Source organism: Tachypleus tridentatus, chromosome 13, assembly GCF_004210375.1.
Source record: "Tachypleus tridentatus isolate NWPU-2018 chromosome 13, ASM421037v1, whole genome shotgun sequence".
NCBI classification, from domain to species: domain Eukaryota; kingdom Metazoa; phylum Arthropoda; class Merostomata; order Xiphosura; family Limulidae; genus Tachypleus; species Tachypleus tridentatus.
In genome coordinates this window covers 274790708-274813277 of record NC_134837.1, presented here as the reverse complement: position 1 = coordinate 274813277, position 22570 = coordinate 274790708, and the positions used below count along the sequence as shown (strand labels likewise).

At 31.8% G+C, this 22570-nt stretch overlaps 1 long non-coding RNA gene across 1 annotated transcript; it reads left to right on the top strand.

The window, feature by feature from the left end:
* The first annotated feature begins 19987 nt into the window (after positions 1-19987).
* LOC143239777 (uncharacterized) lies at positions 19988-20705 on the top strand. Its single transcript, XR_013021364.1, has 2 exons — positions 19988-20216; positions 20510-20705. It is a non-coding gene; the product is annotated as an uncharacterized LOC143239777 (long non-coding RNA).
* The last annotated feature ends 1865 nt before the right edge of the window (positions 20706-22570 follow it).

The following is a 22570-nucleotide window of genomic DNA, read 5'->3' as shown; positions in this document are numbered from 1 at the left end:
AGGTTGGAATAAAATAAATCTGGTTTTGTCATTTTATACAACTGTATACTTGTATCATGTACTTGTGTTCTTAGTTGTATTAAGCAACATTTGAAGTGTGTATCAATTTAGGAAGGTCACAAAGTTCACAACTGTTTATATATTTTTATAATAAAAACGGTCATTCTTCCATTCAGTCTTGTACATGTATTTCCTTTTTTTTCTCTTCATCAGGGATTATTTCTTTTTTCGCTTAATATAGAATAAAGTTGTAAAAGTAAGAAAAAAAATAAAGCCCTTTCGCACAGATATTTTAAATTACTTTACGCATGTACAGTAATTACATTACATATGTATATATATACCCTGGACGAAGTAGTTCGAAAATATGACATCACAACCTGTAAACAATTTGAAGCTATAACTTATCTATAATTCTACAGATCAACAACTGTATTAAACTCAAAGTTTTTGTTGTTGTTTTTTTGACATGTTTCTCTTAATTCGTTCCAATGTGTATGTGGTAAAAAAAATACGTGAAGTATAAGTACGATTTTTACTTTAAGCGTAGTTTGAACGTCGTGTAAACAATATTATTTGTCCAGAACTGAACGTGAGAGATATATATGTAGAAAGTAGTTATTTTGTAACATTTATTTGCCATTTTTCGAAGATCAAACCATAACACATTTGAAAGTTTAAATTAAAATTAATTAAAAACATATATAATATATATACATATATAATATGATATATAATATTCAAATTCATTGTAACTTTCTATTTACGATCCTCCAGTGGCACAGTGGTATATTTGAGGGCTCGTACTGCAAAAAAGCAAGTTTCGATACCCGAGATGGACAGAGCACAGATAGCTCTTTGTATAGCTTTGTGCTTATTAACTAAACACCAAAACTCAACTTACTATTTTACAATACTTATACATTTGATGAAAATAAAATAACACAAACAGCATAATTTGAAGAAAAAATAACAAAATCAGACCCTCTGATTATGATTCGAACGCCTTAACCCACCTGGCCATGTCGAGCCATATTTAAAGTAAAAATATGACAGAGAGCGAAATTCTAAAAGAAAAAAATAAATATTGCAATCAGCAAAATTTGAAGAATTTTATCATCTTCGTCTTGCTCTTTGCATCCGATGGTGCATAACATAACATCATTCATCTAAGACAGTATTCTCTGATTACTTTCCACACTGGACCATTTCTGATGATAATCATAAAGAGAAAAGGCGAACCAGAGCTTGTTGAGTATTACATTTTCTCACAAATACAGTTGTGCTTACTTTCGCAATATCTAAATATCTCAGGACGGCTGGTATGGGTATTAACACTTTTACTAATAAAGCAGAGAACAACATTTCGACGTTCTTAGATGACCTATTATCGAATGTCCAATGACATGCTAGTGTTTTCGGGAACCTTATATCGTTAATTCTTGCTCTCGAGAATCTTCCACAAATTTAGAGAACAACAATATAATTCACATGCATCAAACTGAAACAAACATAAACATTAACATAAATGCATAACAGTAAATCAGTTACAACCGGTGTGAGACCACTCGTTATTCTATGTAAAGCATATAAAAATAAAGATTTCACACAGTAATATTGACCTTTGTGCTAACAAGGGGATCTAATGTCTTTAAACATCTGCAAAATGTACATTCCAGAAATAATGTACAGAGTGATATTTCAAACAAGAACAACAAAGGAAGTAGAATTATGCAGATTTACAAATTAATAAAAACTATTTGTACAACGCAATATATCTTTAGTTAACAGGACATCTTGAAATAAGACTATAGCTGGCTGCTGGGGTGAAGAGAAAACTGGTTCTTGCACAACTACATGGTGCAAAGATTAAAGTAAGAATAACGACGTATTTTAAAGTTAAACCAGGATCTTAATGGGGCATTCTATAATCCTTAGTTTTCTTGTGTTGATAGTCATTTGCAAATAAACATGTAAGGAAACCTCACATGTAATGCAATATTATGATTTCCTTTTTTCTTTAGTGTTACTTTTGTTATTAGGGTCCCAGTAATGTCATTGGATTACAAACAATTTGGTCACAAATAATTTAGCAAAATGTGACCCCATCAATAATTCAGTGGTTAGTTAAAATATTATGTTCATAATTTTGTATATGCTTCAAAATAATATTCGAGAAAATATGCATTACAGTGTTACTTAACAACATATGGCAGCGAAACGATTCTGTAATTTATCCAGAGTACGCGTAAACGATTATTTAAAATGCGAAATAAGATTAAGAATTATTAGGATTTCTAACCAGACATGCAGTTAGGAACACACACACCTAACGGATTCGAAACTTAACTAACAGGGAAAGAACTGATAGACAATAGAGAAATAGCCTGTGATTATGTTTTAATAGCTCATAGTATTCGTAAATCTAACAAGAGAGAATTCTCAATAGTAGCGACTGTAATTAGATATCAAATCGGTCAAGAGATGGAAATATGAGCTAAAAGTTTGTACTTGAAAAAAACAACAAAACAACCTCAAATTTATTCTATGAGCCGCTAGAAACAGGAAGTAGAATCCAGAATACTGTTTACAGTTACAACTTTTACAGTTGTTTTTCAGAATAGATATGACGTTTCGATCACTGATATGATAATTCTAAAATATACAAGTTTTAATGGTAAAGTTTTTTGATAAGATGGGTAATAAATTACACTAGTTTGTACAATCCCTGTTTCACCAGGTGAAATGTAATTAGCTCTACTTCATGTATGGATGCAAAATTTCAGGTTTCTAGATTCTTCCTTCTTAAAGCTACGGCAATCACATTTCCTTTCTATATGTTTTTTTTTTCACATAAAAAGATGCGCACGCTCATGCACGTAAGCACGTAGATAAGTAATAATACCTACGCGCACACCCTGAGGGTCCACTTAGTATCGGTGTAAAATTTAAGCATTAAGTGTTGTTGTAACCTGTATCCTTACAAATATTATTATAAAGCATCCACATATTTATGAATATACTATATTATCTAACTATTGAATTACTGATCGGGTATAATTCCATCAATTTTATAATAACATTTTACGAAACTACTTACGACCAAAGTTTTTGTGGACTAATGATATTATTGATGTTTTCTTGCCGTTAAAACTTGTGTATTTGAGAATGATCGAACCAGTAATCAAAACGTCGTACCTTTCCTGATAACAAATCTTACTTTTTGTAAAAGCTGTAATTTTAACGTTACATGATTGATCAAAAAGTAAATTCAAAACGAAATTATTAAAATATAGAATGCTTGAATCAGTTTATACTATTTAACTATTTGGCAGCTATAGCAATAGATTTTTAGGCTACCGTATATTTCTGCTTAAGAAAAGCATAAATTATTACTTTTGTCTATGCCACAGAGACTATTTTCCAATATTAAAAAAAAAATCATAAGTTGATATACGGGTAATAGATTTTAGTTATGCGTCTGGTAAAGAAACATAGGTTGAACGTTTACGTATAAATGTGGAAATATATGTGCCATACAAATAAAGTGTATTTTTAAACAAGTTACTGAAACTCCATTTCCTTCCTTGTAAGTAAAGTGTTCTTTCAAACGAGAGTATCCAATGGGGTTAAGGATTACAACGGTATTTACACATTAAATAATGTCTGTGTGCGTTCAACGGATGAAGAGAAGGATCATTCTCTAAGGACATGGCCAAAGTTCCAAACTCTTTCGCCTCAGCCCAGTTTCTAACATTGTAGTTAAGTTCACTGTACTTTTCATTTTAAAATTCGTTTTTGATCTAATACACATACCGTAACTTGAGAATAAGCCCTCGAATAATATTTGCACTGAAGTGTAAATATAATCATTTACTTATATTTAATTTTTAGATTTTTTTGTGATTAAGTCCAAGGCTACACAATGAGTTATTTGTGCTGTATCCACCATGGGTATCGAATCGAAACCCGACTTCTTGAGTTATTAGTCCAAAGATTTAATTAGCGCTGTGCTACTCGTGGAGGTGGAGCGTAACATTTACCGTGATTAATTCAACTAAGTTGTCACTAAACGTCCGATCATTAAAGTTTGAAACACCACCGATATAATTATCAAATTTAAAATTACTGTACGAATTTTTAACAGTTATTAGGTTCCACGCAGAGTAATTCAACACATACTTGTAAATTACATTTTTTTTCAGTTGTACAAGGGCCTGGCCTGGCCAGATGGATTAAGGCGTTCGAATCGTAATCTCAGAGCCGCGGGTTCGAATCCCCGTTGCACCAAACATGTTCACCTTTCAACCATGGGGGTGTTATAAGGTGACGGTCACTCCCACTATTCGTTGGTGAAAGAGTAGCCCAAGAGTCGGCAGTGGGTGGTGATGACTAGCTGTTCTCTCTCCCTCTAGTCTTACACTGCTAAATTAGGGACGGCTAGCACAGATAGCCCTCGAGTAGCTTTGTGCGAAATTCAAAAACAAACAAACAAACAGACTATCTGCGTTTTATCCACCGTGGGAAGTCGAATGCTGGATTTTAGGTTTGTAAATTTTTAAACTTACTACTGATCCACTACAGAGAAAAACAGAAATTCTGTTGCTGATTATTATGTTTATCGGTTTGAACTAAATACAAAAACAACACAGAAACTTAACGACAGTGTACTTAATCGTTTTAACTAAACATGGAATACAGAATAATCCAGTAACGGTATGTTCATTAATTTTTAACTTTTGAAATTACATTTAATTCTATTTAACTTCAACTTAAAGCTCATTTTATTATTTGTAAAACATCATTTAGTTCTAAATCAGTTATACCATCTTTATTTATTGACACAGCTCAGTGGTTAGGGCGCTTGACTTATCACTTGCTGGTTCGAATCCTTTTCAGCTTTGAGAGCGTTATAATATAATGGTAAATCTCACTATTCATTAGTAAAAGGATACCCCAACAGTTGGCGGTGGGGATAGTGAAGACTAGCTGTGGTGTTTCATTGTTAAAGTAGGGACAGCTAGTGCAGACAGCCTTCGTGTAACTTTGCACGAAATTCCAATGAAACCACACCTTTATTCATTTAACTGAGAAGTTCTTGAAACACGGAGTGTCAAACGTTTATGTATATTTATATACTGTCTGCGAATATAGAGTCATACAGTATTATACGAAAGTTTTATTGGTTATTTCAAAAGCCATCTCTGCGTAGCCGCCCTAAGTTTGACCTGATAGACTAAAGGGAAGCCAGCTGATTAAGAACATCAATTCCTGGGAGACTATTGTTTGACCGAATATTGAAATTTAACTGTCACTTTTACAGCGTACCCACAGCTCTTAAGTCTATAGCGCTTTATTTTAGCAGCAACGAAGGAAGAACAAAAGAAAATAAAAACGGTTTTGCAGTCAAAGTTCGATAAAAATAAAACCATGTCTGACTCCAAGGCGGAAGGAAAGTGCACAGTTATAGGTGTGTGTGTGTTTATATATATAAACAGGTACAATTATATTTGTATAATATTATTATTATATTAAGGCATACAAAGATGATCCTTATTCGATCGAAATGTTTTAATTCAGAAAATAATATGCTTATTAAGATTTCCATTATGTGTTTGTTCATGCGTACGTTTAGTGTATGCACAACTTATGAAGCATCTTTCTTTGGGTGGGGTCCGTGTCGGTGTATGTCACCACCGATTCAAAATGTCCGTTAAGTGTCTAGTTTTTAAAATATCCCTGCGATTAAAGTACTTATCCAATACAAGAATGGATGACTATTTTATAGGTCACATTTGTTATATCTATTAATATAAAGTTTCATCCATATTTAATGAGGTGATTACCATTTTCAGAAATAAAACTTCCTGTTCGTGAAAAAATAAAACTGAAGGGAATCAATGAGAATAATATACAAAAAAGTCAATTAAATAAGTTACAATAGTTTCATGTTCAAAACAAACACACGTAAATAAAACACGGTCTGGAAGCGGAACAAGAAATATTTGGTATTAGCTGCCACGTGCTCTATATTAATTAGTTTTTTAATTTCGCGCAAAGCTGCTTGAGGACTATCTGCGCTAGCTGTCCCTAATTTAGTATTGTAAGACTAGAGGGAAGGCAGCTGGTCATCACCACTGACCGCCAACTCTTGGACTATTCTTTTACCAACGAACAGTGGGATTGACCGTCACATTATAACGCTCCCACGGCTGAAAAGGCGAGCAGGTTTAGTGCGGCGGGGATGCGAACTCGCGACCCTCAGATTACGTGTCACATGTCTTAACCCACCTGGCCATGCCGGCCCGTATATTAATTAGTATTAGAACACAGGTTTTTCTCTCACCATGCTGGGCCGTATATTAATTACTATTAGAACACAGGTTTTTCTCTCACCATGCCGGGCCGTATATTAATTAGTATTAGAACACAGGTTTTTCTCTCACCATGCCGGGCCGTATATTAATTAGTATTAGAACACAGGTTTTTCTCTCAATGTTATTTTGCATATCATGTTGTTTCCTGGAAATAATTTATGCATAAAATAACCTATATAGAGAGCAATTCCAAGCTATTGGAATAATTTTTTCCACGCAAAAAAATAAACATTGATAATTATGAGCTGAAACGCTGTTGAGAGTAATATTATCTAAGAACAATTATTTTTAAAATTATTTTTATTTTATTTTATTATGCTAAATGTTTCAAAAGAAGATTGACCTATTTTCTACAAGCAAGAATAAAACAGACCAAACTTCTGCTGACACATGTAATATGTTCCCAAACAATAAAAACACTTAATTTCCATTACAAACCCTTTTCTGTTTATTTACTGTGATGTTAGCATAATGTACTTCCATACACATGAAATATATTAAAAAATAACATCGTGTAAATTTTTTATTAATCACATTAAATGTTTTCATAAGACAACAAATGTGTATTCGAATAGCAGTGAGTTATATTTTGATATGTCATAAGTTTCTTTATAATAACGTGAGAGAAAACAGAGAATTCCAAATTGCTCATCAATTTTAATTACAAACGATATTTTTACAGAAATATTTGATGAATATAAAAGGTACAAAGTGTTTGTTTAGAATTAAGCACAAAGCTACACAATGGGCTATCTATGCTCTGCCCACCACGGGTATCGAAACCCGGTTTTTAGTGTGTAAGTCCGCAGACATTATGCTACTGGGGGCAAAAGATACAAACATAATGGAATATAAATAAATCATTATAAGAATATTCATTTAGGATTATCAATACATTTAGAATAAGACAGCTATCATGGTCGTCCGGAGATGTTGTGTCAAGTTTCAGTAATTTCAGCCTCAGCACGTAGCTTTGTGGAATTACCTGGTACTGCGTCGCTGTTGTATTAAGTTTAATTACAGGTGACAATAATATAAGTCTGTGGAATTATTATAAATATATTTAAAGACATTATCGGCTTATGTTCCCAGTATAACTACATACGGGTCTGGGACATTTCGTTACGTCGCGAGTAATTGTTTATGATTGATTACTTTTGATACTAAATTCATCATTACCATTTGAATTCTTGAAACATGTTTTCCAACAAATTCAGGAGTTATCTAAGAGGGGTGACTTCACTCAGATTTATAATTATTTGAACATGAATTTTCATAGATTACAAAACCTAATAAAAACTACGGTAAAGAGTTGTAATCATAAAGATATTAATGTAATTGATTAACTTAATTGTCAAGGTTTTATTGGCATTTTCAAACAGGTTTATTCACAAAACCTCACTATGAAATATATATTTTACTAATAACAAAGTGCATTCTCTGAATTTGTATGCCCACATCGTCATTCAAACATTTACGTTCAAAGTTTACAATAAATTATAAATTTTTCATTATAAGCTTCACATTTTCCGAATCCATAAAAGCTATGTTACTGTGCTTACTGCTTATTTCAAAGTTTATCCAATATTGCATTATTTCAGGATCAGACCTAATAAATTCATTTACCGTTTCACGAACAACGTTTCTCCTCCTCCCACCCGTTTCTTCTGAGTTTTTCCTCTAGCATTATATTTTTATTTACGTTAGATATCTTCTCACACTTCTTTGTCAGATTTGCCATTTCGTTGATTCCATTTTTAAATATCTTATTATAATATTATTAATGCATATTTTTCAATCTTACTCTATATAGCATGAGGGCACATACACAATATTTCTTACCTACTTTTATCTAGTATACTGAACTTTTGAAGTTTATTTTTTTAAAAAACAAATAGCGTATGCACAATTTCAAACATTTTCCCCCTTTTTTTCCACAATAGCGAGCTCTTCAAAGCTAATTTTCTTTCACTCTAGTTTCATGGATACAAAACCATTTTTGAAACTAAAAGAGCAGGTGATATCTAAAGGGCGTAACTTCTCTGTTATTTTACAATGGAATAATGAACAATGACTGTTCGTACTATAAGAGTGTAGTCTATGTTTTAATAATGGGTAGCTCTCTCAGCTTTAACAAAATTTAGAGCTGGTGAATATTATTTACTTTCCAGCAACACTAGTGTCAGTTTTAAAGCTACTTTTATTAACATTATTAATTATTGTATTTGTTTTAACTAATTATTTTATAACGTCTATTTCACATTGACATTCAAATGTTTGTAAAAAAAAGCACAAAAACAAAGAGGGGTTTCTTCAGAGGTCAAGGATTTAAAAATTGTCAGTTTAAAGTTACTGTTTTAAACGTAAACCTCACTAATGCCTCAAGGTATTAGTGAGGTTAAAGTAAATATGTACATAATGCTTGACATTGATAACCCGGTTTGTTACATGTTTCGCTGGATGTCAATAAACGGAGATTTAAGATAGTGACTATGAATTATCAGATTTATTTTTATGGAACTTTTGAGGCAGTAACGTGAGACAGCAACCTCAAGCTGTATGGTTATATTAAAACTGCCCTCCATTCGCTAAGCAATAAGGTTGAAGGCTTAGAAAGCCAAAAATCGGTTTAGATAACTAGGATGTGCAATACATACATAATCCATCGTGTTGTAACTTTGGGTCTAACAACAAATAAATATATTAAGCTCTAATAATGATTGTGTAATACCTAATAAATAGCGCAATTGTTGATATTGACAGGTCGGATATTAGATTATTCAGTGAAAAGAACAGACCACGTAACTATGTGTGTGTGTGTTTTTAAAAGAAAAGTTGTATCAGTCTATCTGCTCTGTCCACCGAGAGGAATCGAACCCCTGATTTTAGCTTTGTAAATCTGAAGACTTACTGCTATCCCAGCGGTGTATAGACCACGTAATATAAAAAAACAAATATTAAACTTAAAAGCAACTACACGTAGACCAAATTTTCATTCCCGTTGTTATATTACATAAAGAGTAGTATGTGTATCATGTGGATTTAGACATTTTGTTGCAAACATTTGATTATTGGCACATTGTTTGTTTGTGAATTTCGCCCAAAGCTACACGACAGCTATCTGCGTTAGTCATCCCTAAGTTATCAGTATAAGGCTAGAGGGAACACTTAACATTTAATTATAACTGTACTTTCATCTTGTTTAGTTATATAACAGTAAATTGAGTAGAACACTTAACATTTAATTATAACCGTACTTTCATCTTGTCTAGTTATATAACAACAAATTGAGTAGAACACTTAACATTTAATTATAACCGTACTTTCATATTGTCTAGTTATATAACAACAAATTGAGTAGAACACTTAAATATAAGTTTTGACAAAAAATATTAACATACTAAATCGTTACAGCAACTGTTGACACATCCTAGAAAAGTAAATACAGGTAAACATCGATATAAAACGCATCGATAAAGCGCGATAATCAGTTGGGCGCGATGGGGTCTTAGGCCCCAAATTTTTTGGGGTTTCTACAGAGGCCGCCGCTTATATCGGTATAAGGCGCAATCAGATACAACGCGGTCGAATTTTTTGGACCCCAACTAGCGCCTTATATCGATGTTTGACTGTATATATATATGTAATTGTTAACTATTTTACCAAAACAATACCACTCTGTCATATATTAGGTTGAGGAATAATTCGTGAGCGTTTTTAAATAATTTCATTCAAGCATTACATGCAAGACTATACAATACTTCAATGCATGAACACATTACACCCAAAACATTTATTACGATACTTTATTTCATGTAATACCTAGGTATATAGTATGCATTGGTTTAAACGAAATTGCAAGAAATTAAATGCGAAAAGCAGATGGTGTCGAAAACGCTCGATTTTGTCCACTTGACATTCCATTTAATGAGCTGAAAATGAAAGCAAAAATTAAAGACATATGAAAATCAAACACACCATCTATTAGAGCAAAAAATTATCTACCAAATGACATGAAATATTTTGCGAAAGCGTTTCATTTTTAAATATATTTTGTTAACTTGAAAAAACGCTCACGAATTATTCCTCAACCCAATACATGTTTTTCTGTAAATATAAGTTTTGATAAAAAATATTAACATACTAAATCGTTACAACAACTGTTCAAACCTCCTGGAAAAGCTTTTCTGTAAAAACCAAAGCTGTTTAATACAATAAAAACCATGAAACTTATGAAGATGTATCTCATTATAACAATGTGTTTCAACAAAAATAAACATTTTTAACTTTCAAAGAAACAATAAAAGAAAACCAATACGTCTACAAAGATCTTTACTATCAGCTCCTTCTTCATCAGTAATTTTATCTCCAGGACAAGGTATACAGGCGTCAGCAGCAAAAGATGCCATGTAAGTCCCTCCTGGACACGGCAGGCAGTGAGTTTGGAATCCATTGTCATAGTGACCAGGAGGACATGGATCTAAAAGCGTTAAAAGTACAAAGCTAAACATTTATTTATCCAGTGTTAATTTTTATAGTCCTATCAACGAGTTTATTATCAAAAAACAAATTTATTGTATCAAAACTACATGATATTAAAAGTATTTCATCTTTTTTGTGTTTGATGGAAACTATTAACCTTATTGTGTGTAATATATACTTACAACACCTGTCAGCATATCTTCGGTATTCTCGAGGGCAAGTGAGGTTTTCTGCTGGAACATACAGTGAAGAAAACAAGAGAAAGTTAAATCTTTTTTAGCTCATTTACTGTCACCGATAGGAATAGAAAGTTTTACACAGTGCGAGATTCGTGAGAAAAATAAAACGCGTTCTTCAAAACGGTTTCTTAACAGCAAAATTTTATTTCTTTAAACACTTAGTAACTGAATCAACTCATTCAACTAATCACAGAATTTATCTCTATCAATTAGGTTAAACCTTAAGGTTCGTTAAATTTACTTTGTTATTTCTCTTGTAAAATTTGTATTTGGCAAAGTTTAATGTAAAACTATTTATTCTAATGTCAGTTATGAAAATACAGGATCTTTTAGGAATATTACGCCGGTAAAATGTGTCAGTATACGATTTGAAGGTGTCTTGCAAACAAGAGTTGGAGGTCGGTGGTGATGACCTTCTCTCTGTTCTTACACTGTAAATTAGGGACGGATAGCCATCGTGCAGCTTTGTGCGAAATTAAAAAACAAACAATTGTGCCAGAATCCGTTAAAACAGAATATAATAATTTTGGTAGGACGTGAAGACAACAAGGTAGAACTGGTGTTTATTGAAGACGGAAATTTATTTTATCATTTGATAAATACAGTTGTCGAGGATATTCCATTTCTTGAATATTTCATATTATCAATTCTATTTTTAGGTGAATTAATAACATTCGAATAATCATTTAATAAAACAGACCAGTGAAAGATTCTGAAACCAGATAAAAGTGATGGAATAATAACCTTAACGAATCAGAGAATTAAAGTACTAAGAGATAGACAGATAGTAGTAATAAGAAATTTTAAAGTTGTTAACCTCTATCATATCAAAATGTGATAGTTCATATATTATTAGAATTACATGATATAAAACAAAACGTATCGTTTCCTGATATGTATCGACATTACCGTTCAAGCCATAAAAACTATTTTCTTTTCTTTAGAAAGACGTTTTAATTTCTGTGAGATGAAAGAAACTATTAGTGAAATACTTTATACTGTCTGTAAATTCCTAATAAAGTATATTACTTCAACACTTTTGATCCAAAATTGGAAGTCTTGAAATTTTTATATTTTGAGATGAATTTATATACTTTGCACTTATTGAAAAACATTGAACTTATATTACATACATTTGTCTGTTGAATTTCGCGAAAAGTTACACGAGGGCTATCTGCGCTAGCTCTAATTAATTTAGCAGTGTAAGATTAGAAGAAAGGCAGCTAGTTATCACCACCCACCGCCAACTCTTTAGCTATTCTTTTACCAATGAATACTGGGGTTATCTGTCACTTTACAAGGCCCCAGCTACTGAATGAGCGAACAGGTTTGTGTGATGGGGATTCGAAGTCTTACTTTGGATTATAACGAATTATGCTAATTCTTATCAAATCAGCCTTGTTTTAATAATACCAGCAAAAATAAGATGATTTACCATAAACAACAGTCATCAATGAATCGCTTTAACATAAATGTATCTTTCACTTGTTATTGAATATTCTATTAAGTGATATTTACGTTACCTGAAAAACTTGTAGAAAAAAAAAATGTTAATCAGATTATTATTTAATTCCTGTGGTGTTTGTGGTAGTTAAATGTACACAATATTCTCCAGTCTGAACCAAAGCAAATTAAACTTTTAAGAAAGTTTTGAAGGATTTGTACGAAAAAAAAAATAGAGAGAAAACAAAAATAATTATTTACAATGTACGAGTTATGGTTTGAGAGCTGCATTTGGAATATAAAAGTTTAAGCGTGCCAATAATAAATGAGTTGAAATACCATTCATGAACGGATGTAGTAAAGAACCAGCTTATTTGTTTATAGAGGGATTTTACGTCTTGTAAATGTAATGTAAAATGAATGAAAGGGGATGTTGTGACCAGAGTCGTATTTATATTCAATTACGCAAGGTTGATGATTGTGCTCGTTTATGTGGGTGTTTTTTTCCCTGTTTCTCTGACGTAGCTTTATGTACAATTATTTGTTTTTGTTTTTGAATTTCGCGCAAAGCGACTCGAGGGTTATCTGAGTTAGCCGTCCCTAATTTTGCAGTGTAAGACTAGAGGTCAGGCAGCTAGTCCTCACCACCCACCGCCAACTCTTGGGCTACTCTTTTACCAACGAATAATGGGATTGACCGTCACATTGTAAAGCCCCCACGGCTGAAAGGGTGAGCTTGTTTAGCGCGACGGGGATGCGAACCCGCGACCCTTAGATTACGCACGCCTTAATCAACCTGGCCATGCCGGGCCTTAAAAATGTACACGTAGAGGTGTCGAATCCGGAACCTTCCACGTGCAAAGCTAACGCTTTACCACTGAGCTACACTCCTCACTGTCATTGGTATTCATAAACAACATTACGAATCTTGCTGTTTTTACAATCTCTAGTGATAACAAGAGGCCTCGTCAGTAATAACATGGTCGATAATGTGTTGTTTAACAAATGAGATTACAATTAAAAGTTTCAATTCAAATCACTTTTAACTACTGTTTTTTTGTCGTATTTAGTCCAATTCAGACACTAAATCATAAGAAGTGTAAAATCATTTAGAAAGGAATAAGCCCAAAGGATATCTTCGCTTGAAGTGGTTGTTCAACTCTTTTATTATCGGAAAACCTTCTTTGCTTCACAAACCTAAGTATTTAATACCCATGCTATACATATTTTATAATGCATAAAAAAATTCCGTTACTATTGTCAAACCCTACAAATGGGTTCTGGGATTAAAGAATATATTAGATGTAAAATTCGATTTTGGCGTACCACTAATTTAAAATCCGTAATGAACAAATTAAGAAAAATGTGGGATAAATATCTGCAAACATATCTGATTTTAATAATAAATATTTGGTTTCATTCACTTCTGACTCTCCATCAATTCTTTATAGTATTAAGATAACAAACATTTGTGTTAAAAATATCTAATTTATATACGTAAATATAAGTGTAGAGCTAATTCAGAAAATAAGAGTCGTACGGCAATTGTATTAACAATCTGGAACCATATTATACAATCTAAAGACAGATCGAGCATGGTCTGTATAAGTGAGATACCTTACATTCTTAGGTTTAGAAAGTTTAAAGAAAACATTGTATTCGTGAGGTTGATTTTACGAAGAGCATCATGTTTACTTTTAACATTGTTAACTGCTTAAACAGAAGAATCATATTTTGTATAACTGACCAACGCATTCAAATGAGTTTAAACAAAAATATCGCAAACATATGGTTACATTAATAATCAATATTGTCAGTTAATTCAAATGCTTTCCGAACAGTAAATATAGAGGGAATTCATTTTTAATCAATACACATTGTGGGTGACATTAAATTCATAGGTAACGGCTGAAGTACATTCAATATCGAGAAGGGTGATTTCGATTTAAATGTTATTTGTGTTAAATTAATAAGGTTTAATAAACGAAAATAAGACCTAAAATAAAATAAAAAACTTTTATTTACCAATGACATTATGTTTGTAATCACCTTCACCATTTCCACATGTGTAAATTCCCGCGTTTTCAAATTGCACATCAGTCAACAATAATTCGCCGCCATCTTTCCTTTGTATTCTCTCCCTACTTGTCACTACTTCATTCAGAGGTGTGTACCAATTTATCAGTTTTCCTTCTTTATTATGAACATCTTTTGAACAGATTATTGTAACAGTAGAACCATGTATAATTTCGTGGTCTACTGTAGACCCTGAAGCAAGCAGTAAACTAATGTAAATGTACATTAATTCACTTAAAATAGCCATAGATATAATTATTCTTGTTTTCACTGTAAGGCCTTATATTTAACTTTCTTTTCTGTTTCTAAGTGAAGTATCGCTGTTAATCACATTAGTGTTTTAATTTTACTAATACTACTTATTGTTAATACGTTCTAGACGTACTCTGTAGACAATGTAATAATAGCTGGATTTCATTATCGAAAGAGCTTTTCTCAACTGTATTCTCGCCGAGGGCAAAGCGCAGTTAGCCCACTATAGAATTGTACTGAATTCAGAAATCTGCACTACAAAATAAAAATAATTGTGAAAAATTAATTGATTACCAGAGTTATTCAAGTTTTTAAATACTTATTACAAAAAATTCAAATCTGTTTAAAAAATCGTGTAGTTATTTTAGTTTCTTAATTCTTTATGTCCGGTCATACGCTATATTAAAAAAAAAATCCAAGACTTTAGCATCTCATACCATCAGCATAATTAAACAATTATATAAAAAAGTACTTTTACACTGGAAAAGTGATATGTTTGTTTTGTTTTCAGTTTTTCGTAAAGTTACACAAAGGCTACCTGCGATAGCCGTCCCTTCTTCAATCGTATAAGAGTAGAGGGTAGTTAGTTCTCACCTCCCAGTGCCAACTTGCTAACGAATAGTGATATTGCACGTCACATTATAACTCCACCATCTCTGAAACGGCTAGCATGTTTGGTGTGACAGAAATTCGAACCTAAACCGACTACATGTTCCCACTTTATGCATGTCTATCTCTTTATTTGCTGTTAAGATACTTTTGCACCCAGCATCTTAACATGTCCATTTCTCAGTTAAATTACCAATAAACCGAGAAGAAAAGCATCCAAAACTTAAGCATAAATCATTTAACAAACTAATAATATAAGTAATGTAAGCTTTCGTTAATCTATTATTTTTTGTTACTGTGACATTTCAGTTTTTGAAATGTTCTTTTATATTTCTATAAATGTTTAATAAATATCATCATAGATACTTCGTCTCTGAAACGTATTCTGGGTTCGTAGAGTGGCGTCCACATAACTTATGTTACGTTTTTTCTTTAATTATCTGTTTGAGGAAAGAAGCATCATTCAGAATGATAAGGGCTTGGCATGGCCTAGCGTGTTAAGGCGTGCGCTTCGTAATCCGAGGGTCGCGGGTTCGCGCCAAACATGCTCGCCCTCTCAGCCGTGGGGGCATTATAATGTTACGGTCAATTCCACTATTCGTTGGTAAAAGAGTAGCCCAAGAGTTGGCGGTGGGTGGTGATGACTAGCTGCCTTCCCTCTAGCCTTACACTACTAAATTAGGGACGGCTAGCAAAGATAGCCCTCGAGTAACTTTGTGTGAAATTCCAAAAAAACAAAACAAACAAACAAACAGAATGATAATTTGGTTGTTATATATCCAGCTCCTCTAATCGCTACAAACTTCATAGAGCAACAACTTGGCCAAGCTTCTACTGCTGCCATCAGACTGTCATATAAAGTTAAAGTTTTTTCTTTGGAGTCTTCAACAGAATGTACTTCGTGATCACGAGAAACCTACTTGATGTAACAATGTATTTCAATACGGCCAGTGTGGGTATTAAAACTTTTATTAAAATAAAGTAGACAAAAAGGCTTCAAACTTCTTATGTCATCTTCAGGTTAACAAAGAGAATTTGGATATTTCTGTATTTTCTTCAGACGACACTTTACAACCATGTTTTTGAAGGCTGACTTGATTTCTTTGTGTGTCCCCTTCCTTATACACAAACATTTCATAATAATATTTCGCCACAAGATACAACATATCTTTCTGTCTTTGACATTTGATATTACATTATTGATAACCATCAGAAAATAAATATTTAATATTCTGTTTTATGTATAATGCCATCTCGTTCACAGGATGGTTTTGAAGTTTTTCGGAACATAGATTTAAATCTGCTATCACTAAGTTTACTTTAACTAGCTAAAACGCAAATAAACAACATTAGAAATCACATCAGAACACAAATAAAACAAGAAAAACAAAATAAATGGGACAATTACTGCACTAAACTAAATGATAAAACTGACCCGAAAAAATTCTGGTCACATCTCAAAAGACTCACAAATGAAAACACAGACAGAACATAATAATACTACAGCACACACAAGTAAAGAAATAGCCGAAGCTTTCAAAGATCAACTTCAAAATACATTTAAAACTCGCACTGATCCGGATATGAATACATATTTCTACACTAAAGTCACTAATCACAGAGTAAACAATAAACATCAATTTGAACCAATTTTTCCAGTAAACATAACTGATACAAATACAAGATCCGATACAGATTATGCAAGCACATTACTAACAAATGAAATATCCCTTCAAGAATTACTAGAAGCAATAAAAAACACAAAAAACAAAGCACCAGGTGAAGACGAAATACAAGCTATCCTCCTAAAAAGGGCACTCCGAAATTGTTTGACCACCTAAATTCACTTTTTAACCTATCACTATCCTCAGGATACATCCCAGTTTCTTGGAAGCTTGCAAATATATTAATGTTCTATAAGGAAGGAAAGCCAGCGAATAAACCTAATAGCTACCGACCAATCAGCCTGACCAGTTGTGTAGGCAAAATTCTTGAAAGAATAATCAGTAATAGGCTCTCCAAATTCTTGGAGATAACATGAAAATTACCAAAAGAACAAAATGGATTCAGAAAATTTAGACAAACGACAGACAACCTAATCAGATTAACCGAAACCATAATAGATAGCTTCAATAAAAAAGAATGTACAGTCGCTTGCTTACTTGATATCGAGAAAGCATTCGACACTGTTTGGCACGATGGTCTAAGGTTCCGAATGAATGAAATGGAACTACCGCGAGGAATTATTCGCTGGTTATCTAACTTTTTGAAAAATAGAAAATGTAGAGTAAATGTTGAAGGAACTTTTTCTGAATACTTTACTCCACAAGCTGGTGTCCCTCAGGGAGGGGTGGTTAGCCCTATACTCTTCATCATGTATGTAAACAATATGCCACTGAAGGAACCAAATAATGGATTCTCTTCACAGTTCGCAGATGATGTGGCAGTCTGGTAAAGTGCCGCAACACCCACGATAGCAGCCACTAACATACAACCGCAACTAAATAGAATAAGTGAATACTGTCAGAAATATAAAATAAAAATAAACACAGCAAAAACACAACTCGTAGTCTTTACGAAATTAACAAAACACAAAAAACAACAGCCAGAATTATATATGAATGGCACTCTACTCCAGATTGCCTCATCGGCAAAATTTTTAGGTCTGACCTGTGATTCAAAACTAACTTGGATCAATGATGTGAGCGAAATTAAAAATAAAGTCTGGCGAAGAACTAACTATGCTAGGAGTCTAACTGATAAAAACAGTGGAGCATCTACAGATAACATACTAAAAATCTATAAAACATATATTAGACCTGTAATAGATTATGTAGCTACAGCATGGATAACTGTGAGCAATAAAATAATTATAACCAAACTACAAACAATCCAAAATACACTCCTAACAACTGCATACAGAGTTCCAAGAACTATATCATCTCAACTCATTCACAAATACTTAGAACCTACCAACCATACCAGATAGACTCCTACATATTACAATAATGTACTTTAATAAGAATTGGATGAAAAACGAATTACTATGCGAACTAGACAGGTACCTCATACATGATGAAGCTAGTCCTAAATATCTCTCCCCAGTTAACTTATATTTCAAATATAAAAATAAATAAAAATAAATATATATATATATAACTTTAAATAGTAATAAAAAATATAAAAACTTTAAATAATAAAAAATGTAAACTTTAAATAATAATAAAAATATAAACTTTAAATAATAATAAAAAATATAAACTTTAAATAATAATAAAAATATAAACTTTAAATAATAATAAAAAATATATAGTTTATTTATTTATGTATTTAAAAAACAATTCCACCAGCAAACTTGACATTCTGCTAATAGAATAAAATAATAACTGTATACGAGCCAAAATACATGGACATTGCCCTGAAAAGGACCAAATAATATTCAGTTCACAGTCATAAATATCAATCAGCCAAGAATATAAGTACGGAGAGGAGGAAGAGGTGATAGAGAACTTAACTTTCCAGGGTATGAACTTTTATTACTTAAACACCGACGACATTCTTTAACCAGCTAAGGAAATTGTTTTGATCCACAATGTTTGGTTAGAAAAACAGTTAAATTGTAATAATTATAGGACATTGTATGCTTTGTGTTTATTATTATTTGTGCTCTAAATTGTGTTTGAAATTAATAACTAATTTTGGAAAAAAACCAAAAACATCATATTGAAAATTTGTGTTAGCATATCTCAACACTTTAAATCTTTGACAACAAAAAGAATTACAGCATTCACAATTAAGTACTAGATTTTTGTTATTTTTATGTACAAATTTGGTTTGTTATAAATGAAAAAAATACTTATTAGGTAACGTTAGAAAATATAAATGAAGAAATAGATTAATTTTTTTGCAATATGTGTATATAGTATGAAGATCGTGTGTATTACATAATTTTATGCTGTAATTTGAACTAAGTGTATACAAGGTGATTCCTGGGTTGTTACATAGGCTTAGTATATTGGAAGTTGTCGTATTTAACTGATGCAAGCCTGATGATAGTCAGGATAAATAATGATAAGCTTTTATTGTAATCTGCAGGGATTTTAGAAAGGAAAAATATTATTTCATATTTTTTTTGGTTACAAGGTTAAACAAATGGCCTAAGCTCATGTAGTGTAAGTGTAAAGAAAATAATGCATAACATATAAATATTTACCAAAAAATAAGTTGATATTCAATTAGAAGATTCTAGAAGCTTTGCAAATGGAATTTGGAAACTGTAATATTAAAGATATATAAATTGTATTAATTTTAGCATGAAAATCACCTTGCTCATATACTAGTCAAAGTTTAAAATTGAGACAAATCTTTATAAAAAAATTATTATGGATGAATATTTTTGAGTTTCTCATAAGTTATTGTATGCACTATATTTTGTTTGATAAGAATCACTTCAGTGTTTGTTCCTTTCAATTTTTTCAGGGAGTATTTTGTTGTTAAGATTGCCCTGTACTTTGTTTGGTTTGGATATTACACCTGTATGCTGATTCCAGCTTCAGTAGTAGGAGTGTTGTGTTTTCTGTATGCTTCACCTTGATGGGTGATGCTCACAGGTTTGAATAAGGGGGAGAAAAAAAGAGTTACCAAACAGTTTATTATTTTTATAACTCATGTTTGATCATTTTCTAATTTATACCTCAGATAAATCAGTTACTTAGAGCTATGTGATTGATGGAATGTGGTAAGTGATTAATCGCTGAACTAATTAATTATTTTCACACAAGCTATTTGTAGCTGGAATAATTGTAAAGAATAATAATTGGAACCATTAATTTTTATTGGTTGATGTGTTTTGAACCATTAAAATATTTTAATAATTTTTGTGATAAATTGATTTAAACATAACTTCAGTTAATCAGTTATTTTATGTGTCATTATCATTGAAATTGATAGTTGTATATTATGATTGATATAAATGTACAGCTGTACTGTGTTTATTATATAAACTTGAAACAAAATTGAATTTTTTTACAGTAAGGACATTTGTGAAGACTACAAGAACACCATTTTATGTGATGTAGATATGGAATATCAGGACAGACATGCACTTTTGTCAGAATAACTCATCTTTTCGACATTGGTGCTGCTGTATTTTTTGCTGTTTTTATGTCACTCTGGGGAAAGTATTATATAGATTCACATGTTAAAGTTGAATAAATATTATTATCTACTTCAGACTCTGTTAGAACTTTCATACACAAAATATCAAATTGTTATTTAGTTTTAATACTTTTTTTTAAGTAATGCTTTTCTTGTAACTATTTTCTTTTTGCATGTTGACTATCCAACATGCATAGTAATTTTGATTTTATGATTAAAAATACTTGTATGCATTAGAAAATGTTAAAATTTCACATACAAAATTTTTATAACCTCCAAATAATTATGAAACATTTTTGTACAATTTTGTACAAAACTTAATGTTTTGTCTGTTATTTTTACTGATGAAACTCTGTATGGGCTTGATAGATTTGACCACTATAAACAATTAGGAAATTAATATAAAGAATGCTTTTTTTCATTCTGAAATAACTGCAAACTATAACTCATATAAAATAGCTTAAATTTGATAACATTATACATTTATATACAAGGGGAGGACAGAAAAGTGCCCCTCCCTTGAAAATGTTGTTAATTTATTTGATATCATATTTGAACAGATCTCATGAAGTGCATTTTACACATTTTTCTGTTGTCTAATAAAATATATAACAAATTAACAGCATTTTCAAGGGGGCCACTTTTCTTGTCCACTCTCTGTTTATATATTTATTATTTTATTATATTGATCTTTCAACTGTGCCTGGATAACAGTATAGAAGTTACAATGACACGGTGCATGTGTGCTCATGCTACTATATACAGTAATATAAAACTGACCTTTACAAAGGACCTGAATTTTGGGAAAGTAACTCACTAAGAAAATCCTTATGACATGTGTAGTAATGGACACCCATAGCAAAAGGGTTGCTTCAACATAAAAACGTCCAACATTGTATATTTACACTACTTGAAATGGCCTTAATTTCAAACCAACATAAAGCACATCAAATTTGCTTCACATCCAAGACTTCAAACTTCTATAACTGAAATCTCCCATCAAAGACTTCAAAATAATTCCAAAAACATGTTATTACTTTGAGATTTCTTTGTCTGTAATTTAGGACTTTTCAAGGAAAAAAGAACACTTTACAAAGTTTTTAATTACTAACACTTTGGTGAACAAGTGGTGAACACTATTGACTGTGTGTCAATAGTGGTCTTTATCTTTCATCTGTTATACCTATTTTCATTGGTGCTGCTCCTGTTTGATGTTTCTAGCTCATAAAAGAAGACTTTCTTCCAACAAAATTGTTAACCATTGGTCCTGTGAGTAGTTAGTTGATTTGTTTGTTGTTAAGCAGAAACATATATACACAGGAGACTGTGTAGGATCTATGAACAGACATTTAGAACAACTTTTTCATCTGTAAATAACAGATAAATACTACGCCAGAGCGTTAAAACATGTAAATACAAAAGTGGTCAAAACAGTTTAAAAATGGAGAACGTTATTGTACGTCAGTCAAATGAATTCTGTGACAAAAAATATCAATGTTTCTTGAATGTGTTGACCATTGTAATTATTGAGCATATGAAACCCTTTTTTACAACGAGACTTTTAAAACCTCATGGTTTTTCGTAATGTCTACCAATTTACTCTAAAAAGAGGCATAATTTCAACGTTAAACCTAAGTTTCAGTTGAATAATTTCGAAACTTTCGTCGGGACAAATTTATTTAAGAAACAGTTTTGTTTAAATGAAAGTTAGTTTATTCATGAGTATTGATTTTGATATTCAGTGAAAGATTAATCTTACCGTTTATTAGGTAACTATAGTTGTCAAGTATTTCGTAGTATTATTGTATTGTGTTTAAAGTTTTTATGGACACAAGCCATTTCCCACATCTTTGGTAACGTCTTGGGCTCCACATTGACCACTAAGAAAAATTAGTTATGTACAGCATGTCAGCCAAAGAGTTCGAAACACTGTCA